General features: G+C 47.4%; 1 pseudogene across 1 annotated transcript in view; it reads left to right on the forward strand.

Annotated features, from left to right (window-relative positions):
• LOC311148154 (low-density lipoprotein receptor-related protein 1-like) overlaps positions 1 to 18,862 on the forward strand; it is a 186,430-nt pseudogene that overhangs the window by 128,825 nt on the left and 38,743 nt on the right. Inside the window, exons 22-30 of the transcript in view lie at positions 1,457 to 1,639; positions 2,976 to 3,173; positions 3,348 to 3,593; positions 4,210 to 4,407; positions 8,432 to 8,636; positions 13,185 to 13,349; positions 13,556 to 13,798; positions 18,113 to 18,244; positions 18,489 to 18,706. The product of the transcript in view is annotated as a low-density lipoprotein receptor-related protein 1-like (transcript). The remainder of the gene's footprint in view (positions 1 to 1,456; positions 1,640 to 2,975; positions 3,174 to 3,347; positions 3,594 to 4,209; positions 4,408 to 8,431; positions 8,637 to 13,184; positions 13,350 to 13,555; positions 13,799 to 18,112; positions 18,245 to 18,488; positions 18,707 to 18,862) is intronic.

Here is an 18,862-nt window from a genome sequence, read left to right on the forward strand (position 1 = left end):
CCTGGAATGACAGGGGAGAAGTGTGTGTGTTTGTGTGCGCGCGTGTGCATGTGTGTGTGCTCATGCAGGTGTGCGTCTTTGAGTCCAGCACGAAACATTGAGGCCAGCATGGACTTTTGGCCAACTGAGAGATCTGTGCTTAGTATGAGTGTGTGTGTGTGTGTGTGTGTGTGTGTGTGTGTGTGTGTGTGTGTGTGTGTGTGTGTGTGTGTGTGTGTGTGTGTGTGTGTGTGTGTGTTTGTTTGTGTGTGTGTGTGCGCCTGTGTGCGTGTGTGCGTGCATGCATACCGAACCCTCTGGAAGTAATTAGTTAGGGAAGAAAAACAAAACTATTGGCTTCCCCAGTTCCCTTCTCTCATGTATTGTGTTCCACTTAGGATAGGTCCTTGACCTTTTCCCTATGCCAACTGCTGACCCTTGCCATGGAGGGATTTAATTATTCCACTTCCTTAATGATATCCTTAATCTTCCTCTAATATCAGGAGATTATGTCTGTGAGAACAGAACAAAACATTTAGTAATTGCTTGTTTTTTACAGAGAACCATCTGGAGACTTAACCCAGTCTAAGCCTGCAGACCTACATGTCAATGACTAACTGGCCTAGGTTGCCATATTTAATGGAGTTGTGTGTTATGAAGGTTTTTTCCACTATTATTGAATGGTTAAGGTTGGTTAAGGTTTTTCTTTGTTTGGGATCTTTTACATGGGTTAAGTAATCAGCTAAAGTGAAGTCTCTTTCCAATGTTCGGTAGCATTCCATCTTTATAATAATAATAATATAATAAGCCATTTAGCAGACGCTTTTATCCAAAGCGACTTACAGTCATACGTGCATACATTTTTGTGTATGGGTGGTCCCGGGGATCGAACCCACTACCTTGGCGTTACAAGCGCCGTGCTCTACCAGCTGAGCTGGATCTTTCTCTGACCTTCGAACTCAATCCGCCAATAGTTGATGTATACGTTCTTATTACTCACCTCCAGCTGTCTAAATGTTGCCCTTGGGGTCAGATCACTTGTGTTAATTTTTATCTTGTGTTTTTGGGCCAGTTTTGTTAAGGGGTCACTCTCTGGGTAGACACTGTTGTCCATAAATGCTCTATGCACTCTCTCTGTCTCTCTCATCTCTCTCTCGCTCTCGCTCTCGCTCTCTCTCTATCTCTCGCTCTCGCTCTCTCTCTATCTCTCGCTCTCGCTCTCGCTCTCTCGATTCCCTAATAAAAGTGTGCTTTCGCTTAACTTGTTGCTCACCATGCTCTATTCCCCTCTGCTATTGGATAACTCTGCTATTGGCTAACTCTGCTATTGGCTACTACTGTGATATGTGGTTGTCTCACCCATTTATCTTAAGATGAATGTACTAACTGTAAGTCACTCTGGATAAGAGCGTATGCTAAATGACTAAAATGTAAAAATGTGAATGTAACTCGGATCTCTCTCCATGTGTCTCCCTAGCAACACGTCCTCCAGGTGGTTGCCACGTGGATGAGTTCCAGTGTCGCATGGACAGCCTGTGCATCCCCATGCGCTGGCACTGTGACGGGGACACAGACTGCATGGACCTGAGTGATGAGAATGACTGTGAGGGAGTGACACACATGTGTGACCCAGCTGTCAAGTTCAGCTGCAGGAACTCTGGTGAGTGTGTGGTGGCCTTTTCAGCCCTCAAGTGCAATTGGCTAACCACTCTCTCGTCCTGTCTCTTCCTCTTTGCTATTGGCTAACTGAGTGTTTGGTCTTTATTGTTCTAATCAGATCAGTCAGTTAGGATTCAGGAAGTGAAGGCTCTGGTGTGTGCCATGGTCTTTTCTGTCCTCATGAGATTAGTCAGTGACAAGTCAGGGAGTCTTCATGCCATAAATAATAGCCCTGTCTTAGGGCAAGCATTGTCTGGGCGGACACACACACGCGCGCACACACACACACACACAATCACTTAAGAGAGCTTGTTATGTCAAGGGGCTTGTAGTGAAGAATATGACAACCATCTGCTCTCTAAAAACAAGGATGGCTTTGACCCCTTGGTTGACCCTTTGACCCCTTTGTTGACCCATGCATGACCCCTGGATGCTCAGGGGATTAACACGGCCAGCAGCACTCACAAACAGACTGAATCACTGTAGTTATTTCGATTTATTTCATAGCAGCAGACACAGCATGCCATATCAGCCATCTCAAGGGCGCATCTATGTTTTTCTAGTAAGAGTTGCGCTTGCCAGATGTTTCATGTGGCCATGATGTTTAATTGTCCCTCAGCCTGTTGTATCAATAAGGCCTGGGTGTGATGTTGTCTGGTTATCTCCTCAGCCTGTTGTATCAATAAGGCCTGGGTGTGATGTTGTCTGGTTATCTCCTCAGCCTGTTGTATCAATAAGGCCTGGGTGTGATGTTGTCTGGTTATCTCCTCAGCCTGTTGTATCAATAAGGCCTGGGTGTGATGTTGTCTGGTTATCTCCTCAGCCTGTTGTATTAGTAAGGCCTGGGTGTGATGTTGTCTGGGTATCCCCTCAGTCTGTTGTATAAATAAGGCCTGGGTGTGATGTTGTCTGGTTATCTCCTCAGCCTGTTGTATCAATAAGGCCTGGGTGTGATGTAGTCTGGTTATCTCCTCAGCCTGTTGTATTAGTAAGGCCTGGGTGTGATGTTGTCTGGGTATCCCCTCAGTCTGTTGTATAAATAAGGCCTGGGTGTGATGTTGTCTGGTTATCTCCTCAGCCTGTTGTATCAATAAGGCCTGGGTGTGAAGTTGTCTGGTTATCTCCTCAGCCTGTTGTATAAATAAGGCCTGGGTGTGATGTTGTCTGGTTATCTCCTCAGCCTGTTGTATCAATAAGGCCTGGGTGTGATGTAGTCTGGTTATCTCCTCAGCCTGTTGTATTAGTAAGGCCTGGGTGTGATGTTGTCTGGGTATCCCCTCAGTCTGTTGTATTAGTAAGACGTGACTTCTGACCTTTACCCTCTGACCTGTCGCCAGCTCGTTGTATCAGTAAGGCCTGGGTGTGTGATGGGGACAGTGACTGTGAGGACAATTCTGATGAGGACAACTGTGAGGCGTTGGTGTGTAAGCTGTCCCACCATGTCTGTGCCACCAACGACTCTGTCTGTCTGCCCGCTGAGAAGCTATGTGACGGCACTGACGACTGCCCTGATGGCTCCGACGAGAAACTCTGTGGTATGAATACACTGTCACATACACTTTCAAACACACATTAACTCACTCACTCTCCCTACCCATAACCCTACCACCTCAGTCAAGGTAGGAATGACCTCTAACGCCACATCTAATTGATTTACCCCCCCCCCCCCCACCCCCCCCTCTCGCTCTCGACTTCTCTACCCTCCACAGACCTGTGCTCCATAGACAACGGCGGCTGCAGCCACAACTGCTCCATTGTCCCTGGGAAAGGCTTCATGTGTTCCTGCCCCCTGGGTATGGAGCTGGGCACCGACAACAAGACCTGCCACATCATGAACCTCTGTGCCAAGCACCTCAAGTGCAGCCAGAAGTGTGAGCAGGAGAAGAGCAGCGTCAAGTGTTCTTGCTACGAGGGCTGGGAGCTGGAGACAGATATGGAGAGCTGCAAGAGCACTGGTGAGAAGGGAGGAGGGGAGAGGAGGGGGAGAGGAGGGGAGAGGAGGGAGGAGGGGAGAGGAGGGAGGAGGGGAGGGGAGGGAGGAGTAGGGAGGAGGGGAGAGGAGGGGGAGAGGAGGGGAGAGGAGGGAGGAGGGGAGAGGAGGGAGGAGGGGAGGGGAGGGAGGAGTAGGGAGGAGGGGAGAGGAGGGTGGAGGGGAGGGGAGGGGGGTAAGGTAGTAGAGAACTAGAAAAGAGGTGTGGTCCTGCTAAAATGGATATGAACTGGAGCCTGATATGGAGAGCTGCAAGAGTACCGGTGAGAAGGGGGGTTGGGGTTGGGATCAGGTTAGGGGATGGGGGGGGGGTTTGGGGAGAGGAGAGAAGGGGAGGGAAAGAGGGTAAAGAAAGTGGGGAGTCAGGTAGTGGAGAAATTGAAAAGAGATGGTGTGGGACACATCAGATGGAGAAAATAATGATTGAATGTGTGGTTTAGGGAAGTTCTGCTAAATATTGCTCTTTGGCTAAGCTACAGTATTACTCAGTAGTACTACCCGGTCTCTCAGTGGTTATGGTTGGGCCCTGAGTGTTTCCTGTCTGACTATACAACCTGACCAGGAAAAACTTCTACCCTCAGATCCTTTCAAGCCGTTCATCATCTTCTCCAACCGCCATGAGATCCGTCGTATTGACCTCCACAAGGGGGAGTTCAGCGTGCTGGTGCCTAACCTGAGGAACACCATCGCTCTGGACTTCCACCTCAGCCAGAACACCCTCTACTGGACTGACGTGGTGGAGGACAAGATCTACCGCGGGAAACTGTCCGACAACGGAGGTGAAGTATCTCCATTTATTCCAGATATTTACACTCACATAACAGTCAATACAAACTGACATCCATGAGAATACAACACATTAATGGATAAGGGGACAAAATAAAATAAAATACATAAAAAAAAACAAGAAGTGTCCTGCGTTCTTAAAGATCTAAAATGAAGATAACTACTATGACTTATTATTAGGAAAATGAAAAGGATAATGGTAGAAGATTGTTCTGGCAAATACATCACTGTGTCGAAAGCTCTTTCTCCTGTCTTAGGAGGGAGGTGAGGGTTAGGAGGGAGGTGAGGGTTAGGAGGGAGGTGAGGGGTTAGGAGGGAGGTGAGGGTTAGGAGGGAGGTGAGGGGTTAGGAGGGAGGTGAGGGTTAGGAGGGAGGTGAGGGGTTAGGAGGGAGGTGAGGGTTAGGAGGGAGGTGAGGGTTAGGAGGGAGGTGAGGGTTAGGAGGGAGGTGAGGGGTTAGGAGGGAGGTGAGGGGTTAGGAGGGAGGTGAGGGGTTAGGAGAGAGGTGAGGGTTAGGAGAGAGGTGAGGGTTAGGAGGGAGGTGAGGGGTTAGGAGGGAGGTGAGGGGTTAGGAGGGAGGTGAGGGTTAGGAGGGAGGTGAGGGGTTAGGAGGGAGGTGAGGGTTAGGAGGGAGGTGAGGGGTTAGGAGGGAGGTGAGGGGTTAGGAGGGAGGTGAGGGTTAGGAGGGAGGTGAGGGGTTAGGAGGGAGGTGAGGGTTAGGAGGGAGATGAGGGGTTAGGATGGAGGTGAGGGGTTAGGAGGGAGGTGAGGGTTAGGAGGGAGGTGAGGGTTAGGAGGGAGGTGAGGGGTTAGGAGGGAGGTGAGGGGTTAGGAGGGAGGTGAGGGTTAGGAGGGAGGTGAGGGGTTAGGAGGGAGGTGAGGGTTAGGAGGGAGATGAGGGGTTAGGATGGAGGTGAGGGTTAGGAGGGAGGTGAGGGTTAGGAGGGAGGTGAGGGTTAGGAGGGAGGTGTGGGTTAGGAGGGAGGTGAGGGTTAGGAGGGAGGTGAGGGTTAGGAGGGAGGTGAGGGGTTAGGAGGGAGGTGAGGGGTTAGGAGGGAGGTGAGGGTTAGGAGGGAGGTGAGGGGTTAGGAGGGAGGTGAGGGTTAGGAGGGAGGTGAGGGTTAGGAGGGAGGTGAGGGTTAGGAGGGAGGTGAGGGGTTAGGAGGGAGGTGAGGGTTAGGAGGGAGGTGAGGGTTAGGAGGGAGGTGAGGGTTAGGAGGGAGGTGAGGGGTTAGGAGGGAGGTGAGGGTTAGAAGGGAGGTGAGGGGTTAGGAGGGAGGTGAGGGGTTAGGAGGGAGGTGAGGGTTAGGAGGGAGGTGAGGGGTAAGGAGGGAGGTGAGGGTTAGGAGGGAGGTGAGGGGTTAGGAGGGAGGTGAGGGGTTAGGAGGGAGGTGAGTGTTAGGAGAGAGGTGAGGGTTAGGAGGGAGGTGAGGGTTAGGAGGGAGGTGAGGGTTAGGAGGGAGGTGAGGGGTTAGGAGGGAGGTGAGGGTTAGAAGGGAGGTGAGGGGTTAGGAGGGAGGTGAGGGGTTAGGAGGGAGGTGAGGGTTAGGAGGGAGGTGAGGGGTAAGGAGGGAGGTGAGGGTTAGGAGGGAGGTGAGGGGTTAGGAGGGAGGTGAGGGGTTAGGAGGGAGGTGAGGGTTAGGAGAGAGGTGAGGGTTAGGAGGGAGGTGAGGGGTTAGGATGGAGGTGAGGGGTTAGGAGGGAGGTGAGGGTTAGGAGGGAGGTGAGGGGTTAGGAGGGAGATGAGGGGTTAGGATGGAGGTGAGGGGTTAGGAGGGAGGTGAGGGTTAGGAGGGAGGTGAGGGGTTAGGAGGGAGGTGAGGGTTAGGAGGGAGGTGAGGGGTTAGGAGAGAGGTGAGGGTTAGGAGAGAGGTGAGGGTTAGGAGGGAGGTGAGGGGTTAGGAGGGAGGTGAGGGGTTAGGAGGGAGGTGAGGGGTTAGGAGGGAGGTGAGGGGTTAGGAGGGAGGTGAGGGGTTAGGAGGGAGGTGAGGGTTAGGAGGGAGGTGAGGGGTTAGGAGGGAGGTGAGGGGTTAGGAGGGAGGTGAGGGTTAGGAGGGAGGTGAGGGGTTAGGGGTTAGGAGGGAGGTGAGGGTTAGGAGGGAGATGAGGGGTTAGGATGGAGGTGAGGGGTTAGGAGGGAGGTGAGGGTTAGGAGGGAGGTGAGGGTTAGGAGGGAGGTGAGGGGTTAGGAGGGAGGTGAGGGTTAGGAGGGAGGTGAGGGTTAGGAGGGAGGTGAGGGTTAGGAGGGAGGTGAGGGGTTAAGCGTCTCTTTATATTTTGGGTGATTCTGTGTCTTTTCTGCTGTATCTTTTTTTATTCTATTATGAGGCAGCCATATCACAAAGAGACAAGGGTAGTGGCAGAAGATTATTGTGGAAAACCCATCACTAGCATGTCCAAAGCTCTACTTGTCTACTTGGTCTTGCATCAGCCAGTAGAAAGGACTATGTTTTTGCTCTTAGGACAAAAAAATAGGTTACACAAAGAAAGTACTTTTTCTGAGTGAATGTACTTTTCCCGAACAAAAGGCTTTGTCTCTTCCCATTTGTCTCACCGTCCGTTGCGTGACTGCAGCCAGCCTTGGCCAGAGAACACACACGCACACACACACACACACACACACCACAAACAGGCACTCACTCACACACAGACACACACTGCGGCGTAGCGTAGGAGACACTACATTACATTCCACTCCCTGATCCCTGCCCCCCTCCCACCCCTCCTAAATACAACCCTCCTACGAGACATTGTGTCCAAGCCATAGATCAGTCCCTGCGGCTTCTGATTGAAGACGATTCAGCGTTCAGCAGCTTCTAAACTGTGGGGCAAACATGGTCACTGTGTACTGCCAACAACAAACAAAAGAGCCAACTGTGGTTCCAGCAGTATAACAACAACCAAGCTGTGAAGAGGCCCTCTCCCTCTAATGCTCTAATGACGCTCCACAGAATCATCAGCTGTACACCATTACTGCTTAGCTTTCATTGGGGTCCCAGGCTTTTCTGAGAACAGAGAGGGATAGCTGCACAAGTGCATATTGGGGAGATGGAGAGGTGTGTGTGTGTGTGTGTGTGTGTGTGGGGGGGGGGGGGGGGGGTTCCCAGAAATCGCCACCTATGTTCTGTTTTTTTTAGCAAAGTGTTGCTAGAAACCCCCCACTAGAATCCCCACACTAGAAACCCCACACTAGAAACCCCCCACTAGAAACCCCCCACTAGAAACCCCCCACTAGAAACCTCACACTAGAAACCCCCCACTAGAAACCCCCCGCTAGAAACCCTCCACTAGAAACCCCCCACTAAAAACCCTCCACTAGAAACCCAACACTAGAAACCCCCCGCTAGAAACCCTCCACTAGAAACCCCCCACTAGAAACCCCCCACTAGAAACCCCACACTAGAAACCCCCCACTAGAAACCCCCCACTAGAAACCCCCCGCTAGAAACCCTCCACTAGAAACCCTCCACTAGAAACCCCCCACTAGAAACCCCCCACTAGAAACCCCCCGCTAGAAACCCCACACTAGAAACCCCACACTAGAAACCCCACACTAGAAACCCCCCACTGACAGACAAACAGTGCGTGCCATGCCACTGACTGATTCTGATTCCACAGAGAAGGAATTCTAAACAGTCCTCTCAGTTTGTCAGCGGTTTGCTGCAGTTAAACATGCGTGCTGCTGGATGGAGTTAGTCTCTAGCTGCTGTCTTTTGACATGAGCTAGACAGACATATTGTATTACTTCAGCAAATATTGCCCCATTTCAGAAAGCTCTAATACAGCTTGGTTCACTGGGTCCCATTTCTGTCATGTCCATTATCAAGAGCTATCTAATCAGGTTATTTTCTTCAAATCTCATCGAATACATTTTTTCTTCTGTGTATTGAGGTCAGTGATAGGAGTGTCAAACAAATCTTCAATTTCCCATGCAAGGCACTAAACCAGCCATCTTCTATCTCCCATCTCATACCCTTCCCCTCTCTCCTCCCCTCCATCCCCCCTCTACCCCCTCCAGCTCTGACCAGTTTCGAGGTGGTGATCCAGTATGGCCTGGCCACTCCAGAAGGGCTGGCTGTGGACTGGATAGCAGGGAACATCTACTGGGTGGAGAGTAACCTGGATCAGATAGAGGTGGCCAAACTGGACGGAACCATGAGGACCACTCTACTGGCTGGTGAGGTGGAGCACCCACGGGCCATCGCCCTCGACCCCAGAGACGGGTGAGGAAACAAAACTATAGATTACAGAACAGTAAAGTGTAGATTAGTATTGAACAGTAAAGCGTAGATTAGCAAAGAACAGTAAAGTGTAGATTAGTATAGAACAGTAAAGCGTAGATTAGTATAGAACAGTAAAGTGTAGATTAGTATAGAACAGTAAAGCGTAGATTAGTATAGAACAGTAAAGTGTAGATTAGTATAGAACAGTAAAGCATAGATTAGTATAGACGGGTTGGTTGTTTAGCAACAAAACCGACACGTGCTCAACTATGGGGCAAAAAGACGTGGTTGGCTTAGATTCTTGACAACATTAAACCATATTTCGTCTCCAGTGTTTATTGAAAACATACAGTGGGGAGAACAAGTATTTGATACACTGCCGATTTTGCAGGTTTTCCTACTTACAAAGCATGTAGAGGTCTGTAATTTTTATCATAGGTACACTTCAACTGTGAGAGACGGAATCTAAAACAAAAATCCAGAAAATCACATTGTATGATTTTTAAGTAATTCATTTGCATTTTATTGCATGACATAAGTATTTGATACATCAGAAAAGCAGAACTTAATATTTGGTACAGAAACCTTTGTTTGCAATTACAGAGATCATACGTTTCCTGTAGGTCTTGATCAGGTTTGCACACACTGCAGCAGGGATTTTGGCCCAGTCCTCCATACAGACCTTCTCCAGATCCTTCAGGTTTCGGGGCTGTCGCTGGGCAATACGGACTTTCAGCTCCCTCCAATGATTTTCTATTGGGTTCAGGTCTGGAGACTGGCTAGGCCACTCCAGGACCTTGAGATGCTTCTTACGGAGCCACTCCTTAGTTGCCCTGGCTGTGTGTTTCGGGTCGTTGTCATGCTGGAAGACCCAGCCACGACCCATCTTCAATGCTCTTACTGAGGGAAGGAGGTTGTTGGCCAAGATCTCGCGATACATGGCCCCATCCATCCTCCCCTCAATATGGTGCAGTCGTCCTGTCCCCTTTGCAGAAAAGCATCCCCAAATAATGATGTTTCCACCTCCATGCTTCACGGTTGGGATGGTGTTCTTGGGGTTGTACTCATCCTTCTTCTTCCTCCAAACACGGCGAGTGGAGTTTAGACCAAAAAGCTCTATTTTTGTCTCATCAGACCACATGACCTTCTCCCATTCCTCCTCTGGATCATCCAGATGATCATTGGCAAACTTCAGACGGGCCTGGACATGCGCTGGCTTGAGCAGGGGGACCTTGTGTGCGCTGCAGGATTTTAATCCATGACGGCGTAGTGTGTTACTAATGGTTTTCTTTGAGACTGTGGTCCCAGCTCTCTTCAGGTCATTGACCAGGTCCTGCCGTGTAGTTCTGGGCTGATCCCTCACCTTCCTCAAGATCATTGATGCCCCACGAGGTGAGATCTTGCATGGAGCCCCAGACCGAGGGTGATTGACCGTCATCTTGAACTTCTTCCATTTTCTAATAATTGCGCCAACAGTTGTTGCCTTCTCACCAAGCTGCTTGCCTATTGTCCTGTAGCCCATCCCAGCCTTGTGCAGGTCTACAATTTTATCCCTAATGTCCTTACACAGCTCTCTGGTCTTGGCCATTGTGGAGAGGTTGGAGTCTGTTTGATTGAGTGTGTGGACAGGTGTCTTTTATACAGGTAACGAGTTCAAACAGGTGCAGTTAATACAGGTAATGAGTGGAGAACAGGAGGGCTTCTTAAAGAAAAACGAACAGGTCTGTGAGAGCCGGAATTCTTACTGGTTGGTAGGTGATCAAATACTTATGTCATGCAATAAAATGCAAATTAATTACTTAAAAATCATACAATGTGATTTTCTACATGCTTTGTAAGTAGGAAAACCTGCAAAATCGGCAGTGTATCAAATACTTGTTCTCCCCACTGTAAATACATTTCCACAATGAGCACTTGATGTCTCTCAAATACAGTGGGGGAAAAAAGTATTTAGTCAGCCACCAATTGTGAATGTTCTCCCACTTAAAAAGATGAGAGAGGCCTGTAATTTTCATCATAGGTACACGTCAACTATGACAGACAAAATGAGAAAAAAAATCCAGAAAATCACATTGTAGGATTTTTTATGAATTTATTTGCAAATTATGGTGGAAAATAAGTATTTGGTCACCTACAAACAAGCAAGATTTCTGGCTCTCACAGACCTGTAACTTCTTCTTTAAGAGGCTCCTCTGTCCTCCACTCATTACCTGTATTAATGGCACCTGTTTGAACTTGTTATCAGTATAAAAGACACCTGTCCACAACCTCAAACAGTCACACTTCAAACTCCACTATGGCCAAGACCAAAGAGCTGTCAAAGGACACCAGAAACAAAATTGTAGACCTGCACCAGGCTGGGAAGACTGAATCTGCAATAGGTAAGCAGCTTGGTTTGAAGAAATCAACTGTGGGAGCAATTATTAGGAAATGGAAGACATACAAGACCACTGATAATCTCCCTCGATCTGGGGCTCCACGCAAGATCTCACCCCGTGGGGTCAAAATGATCACAAGAACGGTGAGGAAAAATCCCAGAACCACACAGGGGGACCTAGTGAATGACCTGCAGAGAGCTGGGACCAAAGTAACAAAGCCTACCATCAGTAACACACTACGCCGCCAGGGACTCAAATCCTGCAGTGCCAGACGTGTCCCCCTGCTTAAGCCAGTACATATCCAGGCCTGTCTGAAGTTTGCTAGAGTGCATTTGGATGATCCAGAAGAGGATTGGGAGAATGTCATATGGTCAGATGAAACCAAAATAGAACTTTTTGGTAAAAACTCAACTCGTCGTGTTTGGAGGACAAAGAATGCTGAGTTGCATCCAAAGAACACCATACCTACTGTGAAGCATGGGGGTGGAAACATCATGCTTTGGGGTTGTTTTTCTGCAATGGGACCAGGACGACTGATCCGTGTAAAGGAAAGAATGAATGGGGCCATGTATTGTGAGATTTTGAGTGAAAACCTCCTTCCATCAGCAAGGGCATTGAAGATGAAACGTGGCTGGGTCTTTCAGCATGACAATGATCCCAAACACACCGCCCGGGCAATGAAGGAGTGGCTTCGTAAGAAGCATTTCAAGGTCCTGGAGTGGCCTAGCCAGTCTCCAGATCTCAACCCCATAGAAAATCTTTGGAGGGAGTTGAAAGTCTGTGTTGCCCAGCGACAGCCCCAAAACATCACTGCTCTAGAGGAGATCTGCATGGAGGAATGGGCCAAAATACCAGCAACAGTGTGTGAAAACCTTGTGAAGACTTACAGAAAACGTTTGACCTGTGTCATTGCCAACAAAGGGTATATAACAAAGTATTGAGAAACTTTTGTTATTGACCAAATACTTATTTTCCACCATAATTTGCAAATAAATTCATTAAAAATCCTACAATGTGATTTTCTGGAGAAAAAAAATCTCATTTTGTCTGTCATAGTTGACGTGTACCTATGATGAAAATTACAGGCCTCTCTCATCTTTTTAAGTGGGTGAACTTGCACAATTGGTGGCTGACTAAATACTTTTTTTTCCCACTGTACATCATTACAGTTATCGGTTAGCTAGTTAGCAAACTTTTGCCATATTAGCATAGAACGTGACATCAGTCAAAAAAACATCAAAACCAGACATGTTATCAATAACAAGATACAATGAGCTGAAACGAGCCACCTACGATTCCCCACATGGCAGCATCTCGTCATTGTTGCTAGCTATCTGACCGTTCAGAATCACAACAACACACAGACTTCTGCCCCATTGAAGCGCACGCATTGTTTTTCGCTACGTTGTGAGTTTACCCGTCTATAGAACTGTGGAGAGTAGATAATAGGACCATGAGGACCACCTAGCTGGGGTAGGTGAAGCACCCCAGGGCCAGCACACTGGACCCATGCGATGGGTAGAGATACCATGGAACCATAGAACAGATACTATACAACCATAGAACAGATACCATAGAACCGATACCATAGAACTAGCGTCGTCCAGGGTAGGGGAGGGAATGGCCGGCAGGGATGTAGCTCAGTTGGTAGAGCATGGCGTTTGCAACGCCAGGGTTGTGGGTTTGATTCCCACGGGGGGCCAGTATGAAAAAATAAAAATAAATGTATGCACTCACTAACTGTAAGTCGCTCTGGATAAGAGCGTCTGCTAAATGTTTTTTTTTAACCTTTATTTAACTAGGCAAGTCAGTTAAGAACAAATTATTATTTACAATGACGGCCTACACCGGCCAAACCCGAACGACGCTGGGCCAATTGTGCGCCGCCCTATGGGACTCCCAATCACGGCCGGTTGTGATACAGCCTGGAATCGAACCAGGGGGTCTGTAGTGACGCCTCAAGCACTGAGATGCAGTGCCTTATACCACTGCGCCACTCGGGAGCCCAAATGACTAAAATGTCAATGTAAAACAGATACCAAAGAGCTATAATGGGATTCCATAGAGTTCTGTAGTACCTCTTCACACTCTCATACTGTATGTATGACATAATGCTGCTGAATATTATTGAATGTGTGTTTCTCTTTGTTCTCTTTGTCTGTGTGTCTAGTATTCTGTTCTGGACAGACTGGGATGCCAGCTTGCCCAGGATAGAGGCAGCATCTATGAGTGGTGAGGCCAGGAGGACTATCCACAAAGAGACTGGCAGCGGTGGCTGGCCAAACGGACTAACTGTAGACTATATGGAGAGACGCATTGTCTGGATCGATGCCAGGTACTGTTGCTCTCCTTACTACAGACACACACACACACACACACACACACACACACACACACACACACACACACACACACACACACACACACACACACACACACACACACACACACAGACACACACACACACACACACACACACACACACACACACAGACACACACACACCCTCACCCACTCACCTCATAAATGCTCTCTCCCCAGGTCTGATGCCATCTACTCTGCTCTGTATGACGGCTCTGGTCTGATCGAGGTGCTGAGGGGTCATGAGTACCTGTCATCCCTTTGCTGTCACCATGTACGGAGGAGAGGTGTACTGGACAGACTGGAGGACCAACACCTTGGCCAAGGCTAACAAGTGGACCGGCAACAACGTAACCGTGGTCCAACGCACCAACACACAACCCTTTGACCTGCAGGTGTATCATCCATCCAGACAGCCCCAGGGTAGGTCACACGGACGGACGGACGCTTACATTAATACATACATTGCCTTCAGAAAGTATTCATACCCCTTGACTTATTCTACATTTTGTTGTTACAGCCTGAATTCAAAATTGATTAAATATATTTATTTTCTCATCCATCTACACACAATACCCCATAATGACAGTGAAAACATATTTTTAGACATTTTTTGCAAATTTAAGAGAAAATGAAATACAGAAATATCTCATTTACATAAGTACTCACACTCCTGAGTCCATAATTTGTAGAAGCACCTTTGGTAGTGATTACAGCTGTGAGTCTTTCTGGGTATGTCTCTAAGAGCTTTCAACACCTGGATTGAGCAACATTTACCCATTATTATTTTCAAAATTCTTCAGGCTTTGTCAAATTGGTTGTTGATCATTGCTAGACAAACATTTTTAGGTCTTGCCTTAGAGTGTCAAGAAGATTTAAGCCAAAATTGTAACTCGGCCACTTGGGAACATTCGCTGTCTTCTTGGTAAGCAACTCCAGTGTAGATTTGGCCTTGTGTTTTAGGTTATTGTCCTGCTGAAAGGTGAATTCATCTCCCAGTGTCTGGTGGAAAGCGGATTGAACCAGAGTTTCCTCTAGGATTTTGTCTGTGCTTAGCTCCATTCCGTTTTTTTTTATTCTAAAAAACTCCCCAGTCCTTAACGATTACAAGCATACCCATAACATGATGCAGCCACCACTATGCTTGAAAATATGGAGAGTGGTACTCAGTAATGTGTTGTATTGGATTTTCCCCAAACATAACACTTTGTATTCAGGACAAAAAGTTAATTGCTTTGCCACATTTGTTGCAGTATTACTTTAGTGCCTTCTTGCAAACGGGATGCATGTTTTGGAATATTTGTATTCTGTACAGGCTTTTTTCTTTTCACTCTGTCAATTAGGTTAGTATTGTGGAGTAACTATAATGTTGTTGATCCATCCTCAGTTTTCTTCTATCACAGCCATTCAAATCTGTAACTGTTTTAAAGTCACCATTGGCCTCATGGTGAAATCCCTGAGTGGTTTCCTTCCTCTCCGGCAACAGAGTTAGGAAGGACGCCTATATATTTTTAGTGCAAAGTGTAATTAATCATTTCACCATACTCAAAGGGATATTCAATGTCTGCTTTTTTTTTTTTTTGCCAATCAACCAATAGGTGCCCTTCTTTGCGAGGCATTGGAAAACCTCCATGGTCTTTGTGGTTGAATCTGCTCAACTGAGGGACCTTACAGATAATTGTATGTGTTGGGTACAGAGATGAGGGAGTCCATGCAACTTGTGACTTGTTAAGCCAATCTTTCCTCCTGAACTCATTTAGACTTGCCATAACAAAGGAGTTGAATACTTATTGACTCAAGACATTTCAGCTTTTCATTTTTATTAATTTGGAAAAATGTTGGAAAACACAATTTCACTTTGACATGATGGGGTATTGTGTGTAGGCCAGTGACAAAACATCTCAATTTAATCAATTTTAAATTCAGGTTGTAACGTAACAAAATGTGGGGAAGAGTCAAGGGGTGTGAATACTTTCTGAAGACAACGTACACACGCACGCATGCACGCCGACACACACAAGCCACTCTTACTGCTACTGTAACTGGACTGGGACACACACTGGTGCAGTGTTGAATGAAAGGGCAGGACTGAGTGGTACACTAGACTCCAGACCTGCTGAATCCAAACACTCAACTCCCCTCAGACAACTGACCTTTCACTACTGTCCCATGTGTTGTGTTGCCTCCATGATCTTGTGAATCACACACACACGCTGTGGATAATAAAGGCCACACACTGCAGTATTTGGCCTTTTAGACTCAATAGTAGAATACACAAGGTGCAATTTTGAAATTTGGTTCTTCAGCAGTTTTCCTCTTGTTATGTCAGTCACTGATAATCAATTAGCTCAGGTCAGCTAAAATGTTTTAGATTGCTAAATTAGTTTAGCGACCAGCTATCTAAACTTGTTATCATGGTTGAATTACCGGCCGGGGGGCACCGCAAGCAACTGCGGCCACTCATGATGAGTTCAGATTTTTGGTGGCCCCCACCCCATCAACGTTGCCCATCCCTGATGTGCAGTAGACAGTATATATGGTGGCCAAGACCAACTGGGTTTAGATAGGTTGTATTGATCTGGGCTTAGATAGGTTGTATTGATCTGGGCTTAGATAGGTTGTTGATCCAGGTTGTGTTGATCTGGGCTTAGAGAGATTGTGTTGGTCTGGGATTAGATAAATTGTGTTGATCTGGGATTAGATAGGTTGTGTTGATCTGGGATTAGATAGATTGTGTTGATCTGGATTTAGATAGGTTGTGTTGATCCAGGTTGTGTTGATCTGGGCTTAGATAGGTTGTGTTGATCTTGAAGACACACTCTGTAGACAGATTGAGACCGCTTATCATGTGGTGTGACTAACTCATTATACACTGAGTGGACAAAACATTAGGAACACCTTTCTAATATTGAGTTGCACCCCTTTTGCCCTCAGAACAGCCTCAATTCGTCGGGGCATGGACTCTATAAGGTGTCGAAAACGTTTCACAGGAATCCTGGCCCATGTTGACTCCAATGCTTCCCATAGTTGTGTCAAGTTGGCTGGATCATTTGGGGGGGGGGGGGGGGGGGGGGGGGGGTGGACCTTATTGATACACACAGGAAACTGTTGAGCGTTGAAAAACCCAGCACACAAACCAATGCCCCTGGCACCTATTACCATACCTTCAAAGGCACTTAAATATTTTGTCTCGCCCATTCACCCTCTGAATGGCACATATACACAATCCATGTCTCAATTGTCTCAAGGCTTAAAAATCCTTATTTAACCTGTCTCCTCCCCTTCATCTACACTGATTGGTGTGGATTTATCAAGTGGAATCAATAAGGGATCATAGCTTTCACCTGGATTCACCTGGTAAGTCTATGTCATGGAAAGAGCAGGTGTTCTTAATGTTCTGTGCACTCAGAATATATTGTTGTGACATACTCTATATACAGTATAGATGTCCAGTGGCCTAGATGTCCAGTCATATGGCGTCTTACACTATATGATGTGACATGGGTACTCCATGTATATAGTGACCAGTGGCCTACTATACTGTAGGTGTCCCTGAGCTGTTACTGTTAGTTAGTCAGTCAGTGGTTAATAGAGGCAGACTTGGCCCTGAGCTGATCACACAGTGGTTAGCACAAGGAGAGAGCTGATCACAGTGGTTAGCACAAGGAGAGAGCTGATCACAGTGGTTAGCACAAGGAGAGAGCTGATCACAGTGGTTAACACAAGGAGGGAGCTGATCACAGTGGTTAACACAAGGAGAGAGCTGATCACAGTGGTTAGCACAAGGAGAGATCTGATCACAGTGGTTAACACAAGGAGAGAGCTGATCACAGTGGTTAACACAAGGAGAGAGCTGATCACAGTGGTTAGCACAAGGAGAGAGCTGATCACAGTGGTTAACACAAGGAGAGAGCTGATCACAGTGGTTAACACAAGGAGAGAGCTGATCACAGTGGTTAACACAAGGAGAGAGCTGATCACAGTGGTTAACACAAGAAGAGAGCTGATCACAGTGGTTAACACAAGGAGAGAGCTGATCACAGTGGTTAACACAAGGAGAGAGCTGATCACAGTGGTTAGCACAAGGAGAGAGCTGATCACAGTGGTTAACACAAGGAGAGAGCTGATCACAGTGGTTAACACAAGGAGAGAGCTGATCACAGTGGTTAACACAAGGAGAGAGCTGATCACAGTGGTTAACACAAGAAGAGAGCTGATCACAGTGGTTAACACAAGGAGAGAGCTGATCACAGTGGTTAACACAAGGAGAGAGATGATCACAGTGGTTAACACAAGGAGATAGATGATCACAGTGGTTAGCACAAGGAGGGAGCTGATCACAGTGGTTAACACAAGGAGAGAGATGATCACAGTGGTTAACACAAGGAGATAGATGATCACAGTGGTTAACACAAGGAGGGAGCTGATCACAGTGGTTAACACAAGGAGAGAGCTGATCACAGTGGTTAACACAAGGAGAGAGCTAATCACAGTGGTTAACACAAGGAGAGAGCTGATCACAGTGGTTAACACAAGGAGAGAGATGATCACAATGGTTAACACAAGGAGATAGATGATCACAGTGGTTAACTCAAGGAGATAGCTGATCACAGTGGTTAACACAAGGAGAGAGATAATCACAGTGGTTAACACAAGGAGATAGCTGATCACAGTGGTTAACACAAGGAGAGAGATGATCACAGTGGTTAACATTTCTTCTTCCCCTCTCTCCCTCAGCTCCTAACCCTTGTGCCACCGCTGATGGGCAGAGTCCCTGTTCTCACCTGTGTCTGATCAGCTACAACCAGACCTTCTCCTGTGCCTGCCCTCACCTCATGAAGCTCCAGGCCGACAAACGCACCTGCAAAGGTAGGAAGCAACACACACACATACTCAGAGGGCTGAGTGATGACCAATGGGTCTGAGCGATGACCAATGGGTCTGAGCGATGACCAATGGGTCTGAGCGATGACCAATGGGTCTGAGCGATGACCAATGGGTCTGAGCGATGACCAATGGGCTGGAACTGGGTCTGAATGTGTGTGACTTTGTGATGTGTTGATAGTAACCCTTCCACTGTATCCCTTGTCTCTTCCATTCTCTCCCCTACCAGAGTCCCGTCAGTTCCTGCTGTATGCCCGTCAGATAGAGATAAGGGGAGTGGACATAGACAACCCCTACTATAATTACATCATCTCCTTCACCGTGCCAGACATAGACAACGTGACTGTGGTGGACTATGATGCTCTGGAGAACCGTATCTACTGGTCAGATGTCCGAACCCAGACCATCAAGAGAGCCTTCATCAATGGGACTGGAGTGGAGACTGTGGTGTCTGCTGGTAGGAAGCCCACTTTAGCTTGGGATCAGACCTGAGTTCCCAAATAGTACTTGTTTTCTTTCAAATATATTTTTGGAGTGCCAGGTGTGCGAGGTTTGCACCTTTAAGACTATAAGTTCCAAAGTTCAAGGCAAGTTCAATGAAGA

This window comes from Coregonus lavaretus (assembly GCF_964263955.1).
Source record: "Coregonus lavaretus genome assembly, chromosome: 20".
NCBI classification, from domain to species: domain Eukaryota; kingdom Metazoa; phylum Chordata; class Actinopteri; order Salmoniformes; family Salmonidae; genus Coregonus; species Coregonus lavaretus.